We start from the raw sequence: 6,140 nt of genomic DNA, 5'->3' as shown, positions 1-6,140 counted from the left end.
AAAAAGCTATTCACTTCAATGACTTTGTACCTTTTCACCTGTGATTGGGTACTACCTAATATTTCTTCAAATCCTATAATCATGTATGCTGTGCTGAGTAGTTACAGATACTGTATTGTTTGATTGTTAAGGTTTTTAAATGGTATGAAACTTGTGAAATGTAAGGCACTACAGCAGGCCCCAGATAAACAGTTGATGAATGGTTGTTGTGTTGACGTTAAACGTCAAAAGGGGGGGACTGTGGAAGAAATTGCGATTTCCGGTGTGCTTACATTATTCACTAATCAATATAACTAGTCATTGGATACTAGTTAGTATGTTCTCATGTAAGCTTGCTATTAATAAGAGTAGATGGTGTCTATGTGTCAGGGTTAATAGATGTTCGTGATCAGGAGAAAGTACTGGGTAAACGTCCTTGGTCATGACTACAAGGAGAGCGCCAACTATGATCTCTCTAGTCTGAGTGGTCATGTGTTGGGAGCTGTGAATCTCTTCCTCTGAGACTGTTGTAACGTCATTACTGCCTGACTGTCACTATCTATGTTTACATTCCTGTGCCCTATAAAAGATGGTCCTCCGGCTTTCAGAGCTGAGAGAGACATGATTGAGACCTAAGCCTGGTGTTGTGTGGTCATTTATTGTCAGAGGTCTGGTTTCCTCTCCCAATCTGCAGATTGATAATACTTATTAAAATCCAGAACTCAACTGAACTTAGTCACTCCGTTTATGAAGAGACTGACAAAACACTTTCTTCATCACTGATATTATTAAGGAAGTACATCTACTTTCGGAAACAGTAGTCTACTATTTCACTGAAGTATTAGCATCATGACGTTAGCCTGTGTTGCCCGGGCAACACATACTACAGTGGTCTATGATGTATCTGTTTTCAATCGTTAAAATAAACATTCCTCACATATACATTTTCGTTGTAGGATTTATTATGACATTAGATTACAAGTAAACGATTTGTGGGTGAAATTATCATTACCTGTGGTTTCAATCCAGTGTATCACTGCAACGCTGTAGCCTACGCGAGACACTACAAAAACATCTACACAGCTGTAGGAAGTCAAACGGCGACAGAACATGTTCGGCACTCCCCTTACTTAAATCAAAAGTCTATCTAACTACTAACCTGAACTTCATTGCCACAGCCTAAACTTTGTCAATCTGTTCATGAAAATAATTAATTTCAGCCTAAACCGTACAACGGAACGTTAAATCCAATTCAACCAACGCAATCGCTACCGAGACGAACACAGCAGTAACGCTAGTCTAGTACTGTACCGTAGTAGTACAATTTACCGGGGCAGCTTCTCCACACAGGGCTATATCGCATTTTGCGTTGTTACTGACAATGATCGCTACCAGTGAGCTTTTTATGAATGAGCGATTTTCCACTAAATACATGTCAAGCTTATTTACGTTTTGGGGTGCATATTTTCAGTTAGCAGATGGTACTGTTTGAATCGCGATTCCATCTTCTACTGCCGGTAACGTCGTAGAATAATCTTCAAAGGGGGTCCTTTATTAATGAATGAATGCAATGAGTAGGCTAAATGCATGAAAATATCACGAGAAGGGAAAAACTTAAAAGGACGTTAAAGTCATAGAGATTAGGTCAATTTGTACACCGGTCTGCCAAATGTATTCGTTTTGATTCAACGATGAGGCTGCCTCTTGCAGGGGAAATGAGAAGACATCCATTTCATTCTACACTTCACTCGTATTTTCAGTTGTAAATGAGCAGCAAAAAAAAATGCTTTTAAATCTATGTAATCTTTATAAATAATAAGTATGCATTTTTATATAAAATACAGAAATATCAGTTGTAAAAATGTCATTAAAAAACGGACCCCTGTGCAACCGACGCAAGCAAGCACACCCTACAATTTCCCCAGAAATTGTACCCTCTCTAGTTTTTAATGTTATATTGCATTTTGTTGTGAAGCACTTTGTGATTTTATCTGCGAGAGGTGCTATACAAATAAACTTACTTACTTACTTACTTACTTCAGTGTAACAGAGGATGCGACAGAGGATGCTGAGAGCAACACAGACCCCTTGCTGGACTACCCCTCTCTAGCTGGACAGCTTCTCTTCAGCCCTGCCCCCAAGATAGCTTCATCCAGATGGCCTGCCCTGCCTGCCTGCCCCTGCCTTGATATCTCAAAAGATCACTGAATTACAGCTGTTTAAACTTCAGCCACATCTTATAATGCTTGCCACAGGACAAATAGCTTACTTTTCTATACAGTAACTGACCACCATGGTCCTCAACACTGAGAATAGCTCAGTAGGCTAAGACAGTGCACTGCAAGGAGTAAGGTCACAGGTTCAAATCCAGCCACAGTTTATTGGCCTGTCATAATTTTGATTATCTGTTTAGTTAAACAGGATGACATCATTCTGAAATACCATGTGCAATTTCACCTTGAAATGTCAACCGTTTCTTAACCTTTGTCTCAAAGCTGACCAAAGCTAATACTCAAATCACACAGTCGGAGCACAGGTAGATAATCAACGTCAGCGCCCCTTGGGTACCCAGCATGCAGTGCGGTATGTCAAATAGGCAAAGACTTGTGGAAAATAGTGCGGTTACAACAGCCGTGCGAGGGATTTCAGTTGTTGTGTTTGTTCAGTTAGATGTTTGTAATGTTATTGTTTTTCAGTTAATATAATCTTGTTGGTCACCCTGATTGTGCTTGTTGTGTATTTTAATGGGAGCAGAGTCGGCCGCTGTACTGCCATAGGCTATTCTCACAAGGAGCTGAACATGCGTTCTGCCCTAGCCCAGTTGACCACATGACCATTGTTAATTGTGCATTGACTGAGATTCTGGAAAGAGAGCAACTCAAGAAGAGTTACAATATCTGCAGTTTTTCAGCCATCTTGGGGAAAGTTTGAAAAGAGTACTGTGGTTAAAATATGTAAATTGTTGGAGGCATGTTTTTGGACTACCTCTAAACCTCATGTGGCCGCCACAGCATTTCTGCCTTGGCATGACCTGCGCTGGGAGAGGGAAACAGCATGGATGGAAGTTGTGTGTGGGCAGATGTGTCTTTATATAGGGTGACATGGAATAAGAAATGCAATGCAAAATGGCTGAAAGGGGTGTATTTTTGTAAATGTCCACATCAATATCTTTGTGTCAATAAATCCAATATAATTTTGACTGATGGTTTTTCAAACCTAATAGGGTTTAAGATGACATCACTCTGAAGTACCATAAACAATTTCACCTTGGTATGTCAATATATGATTGAATTCAATTGAATTGCTCCACAGCGCGCGCGCTCCAAATTCTCACAGACTCATCCTGCCCCTTGACACTACCCACTGCGCAATGTGACGTCAGAGTGACGTCTTGTCTATGTAATTTTTGGACGTCTAATTTTGGTCCACTGAAGGGGTTGTTTTGTAACATCAGGTGACGTGATTTTTTGGACGTCTACCGCACATCTAATGTTGATGTCATTGGGACCTCAGTATAAGGGCTATTTATAGTCCAAATGTGGGCGTTTGTGGACGTCTTTTCAACATCGAATTTAGACAAGTCATTTTTATACTACTTATATAATTGTAATCTCATGTTTCAAGAGGGTGGAGGACATGTTTTCTGTACCATGTGTTAATTTTCCTGTAGCTTTGTTTGGCTCATCAGCTAGTTTCAACAAGAAATGCATTTCACCTTTGTATGCCGTTACAGTTATCAGCTGCTGCCAATCAAATGGAGTTTTGGGAAAATGATCTGGAACAGTAGGCCACCTTCTGAAATGGGACTAGATCATTTTCCAAAAACTCCATTTGATTGTCTCAGCAGCAGATAGACGCATTCAAATGTGTAATGAATTTCTAGTTCAAACTAGCTGCTGAGCCAAACAAAGCTACAGAAAATTAACACATGGTACAGAAAACATGTCCTCCACCCTCTGGAAACATTCAAGTTATTCACATACAAATAAATCAATTCAATACCGCCATTTCAATTTTTATTCAAAAATACAATGTACAGAGAGAATTATGAATGAGTAATTAATAGAATTGAACTCCTGATGAGTCCTGTAGGGCTCATCTGGGCGTGGTAAATCCTCCACGTCTTTGTGGCGCGTGCTTTAGGTGCTCGGATACGTTCACTTTCACGTATTCCTCAATGGCCGCAGAATCTAATTTCATGAGCCCTCCTACACAAGCAGAAAAAGAGAAATTATTTAGAATAATACTGGATTAATACAAAGCCATCTCAGCAGCTGTTAACTGTAACACTTAGGCTGTCTACAAAAAGGGACTAAGCAGACTGTACTTTTTGAGGAAGCTTAGATCCTTTAATGTGTGCATTAGAATGTTAAGTGTTTTATCAGCCTGTTGTGCTTAGTGCTATTTACAAAAGCTGGCTCTGTGCTTGGAGACACACAGGACTATTACATGAAAATTACTATTGAGAACAGTTTTGCAACAACAAAAAAAGTTAAGTATTCTGCTTATCTTGTATTGCTCTATAAAGCTTTGTTCCATCTAAAGGGCGTTTCCCCCTTTTCCCCTTGCCCTTCAAATTAAATTTGGCCATGAGGCTGTTGATGAAGAGCCTAAAGAAAAATAAATTACAATAAATTAATGTGAAGGATATATGTAGGAACAACATTACACATGCAATAAACCCTTTACACTAGTTGATCAGTGTCCCCTAGGGTGGTCCTCCTTTTATCCCTTTACTTATCTCCTGCTGGTCTATAATCTCACAATGCATTTGGTTGTGAACTTGTATTTTAATTAAATTTCAACCTATTCTGACATGCTAACGAGAACATGCAGAAAATGTTGTAGATACCTGTCCAACACTTTGTGGACACAGTCCATGTTCCGCCCACCAACTCTTGAAATTTGCAGCACCTGTTGGAATAAGTCCATAATAAAGTTGACTGACACTAGGGCTGAACGATTATTGGAAAATAAGATCATTGCGATTATTTTGACTAATATTGCAATTGCGATTTAATATCCGATTATTATATGATTTGTTATGAATAAATATAGATATATACTACTGATCTCCAGTCAGTAACACAACACACAGAGTTCAGAAAAATTAAGGAAAACATACCGCCTGTACCTCTTTGAAAATATTTTGGTAAATCAAAGCTTAACGTATAGGCTAATAACATGTACATTACACTTTCTTAACTAAAGCTAGCCAGCTACTGTTTTGGGAAAAAAACGTGGATTGTGGGGACCGTGGGAAATATTTAGAACTCACACATCTAAAAGTTAAATCTTAAAAGAAACACTGTCTGAACATTTCTGATCCAGTGTCAGTAGCCTAACAAACAGTATGGCACTGACAGCCATAGTGATCGTGCTGTGTCACCGAGGGGCATATCTTTTGTGATGAACGCTGTTACTGCGTGAGTAATTTGGTACATGACTATGGAGTTAGGCTTTGAAACATGTCGATCAGTGATCCTGTCAGGGCTTATTTGACACACTGGTGTTCAGCATTTTAGCTATGCATCGTACATGGCTTTGTGCTGTTTTTTTCAGGGCCGAATTAGGTTGGTGGTGTTGCCCCATGCTATCCATTACTTCCAGACTTGTAAAACCTACCAGAGTATCAAAGGTCTGTGCATCAGAGAGGTGTTGCTCCTTTAACTCAAAGTCCTTCCAGTCTTCCAGTCTCAAATACCACCTAAACACAAAGCATCCCTTAGCTAATGCGGAAGATGCCGGGCCAAGCCCTGATGTAGCGCAGGGGAAGAGTCGTCGTCAAACTACGATGTTTGAGTGCAACCGAGGCAAGCCCGTCAGCACAGCTCTATCAGCCAAGCTAACTAATCTAATAAACAGTTAATAAACACAAGTAAATCTTATTGAACATAATTTATTTTCATCACCAATTATCATAGTAGAACAGCTTTCTCAAGCAGTTTGTGATGCATTTTGGAAACAGGAGATGAGCTCCTGGTCTAATGCGCCACCTGGCTTGAGAAACCCGTTCTCTAAGACTTACTTTTAGTCCTTATTTTCATAGCACACATATTCTGAATGCCTTCGGCGGAATTCAAATGAGCCATTTTAATCTAGATTAATCTAGATTAACGCCAAGATTACAGTGAGATTAATGTAGATTAAAAAAAATAATC

At 39.5% G+C, this 6,140-nt stretch overlaps 1 long non-coding RNA gene across 1 annotated transcript; it reads right to left on the bottom strand.

Moving 5' to 3' along the window:
* Nucleotides 1-4,488: 4,488 nt before the first annotated feature.
* Nucleotides 4,489-5,660, bottom strand: LOC134037861 (uncharacterized). Its single transcript, XR_009932595.1, has 3 exons — nt 5,605-5,660; nt 4,832-4,893; nt 4,489-4,589 (listed from the first exon to the last, which is right to left on the bottom strand). It is a non-coding gene; the product is annotated as an uncharacterized LOC134037861 (long non-coding RNA).
* Nucleotides 5,661-6,140: the final 480 nt, after the last annotated feature.

The sequence above is a fragment of the Osmerus eperlanus genome, chromosome 2 (genome assembly GCF_963692335.1).
Source record: "Osmerus eperlanus chromosome 2, fOsmEpe2.1, whole genome shotgun sequence".
NCBI lineage: Eukaryota > Metazoa > Chordata > Actinopteri > Osmeriformes > Osmeridae > Osmerus > Osmerus eperlanus.
The sequence above is the reverse complement of the archived record's forward strand: the minus strand, read 5'-3'. Positions and strand labels throughout refer to the sequence as shown.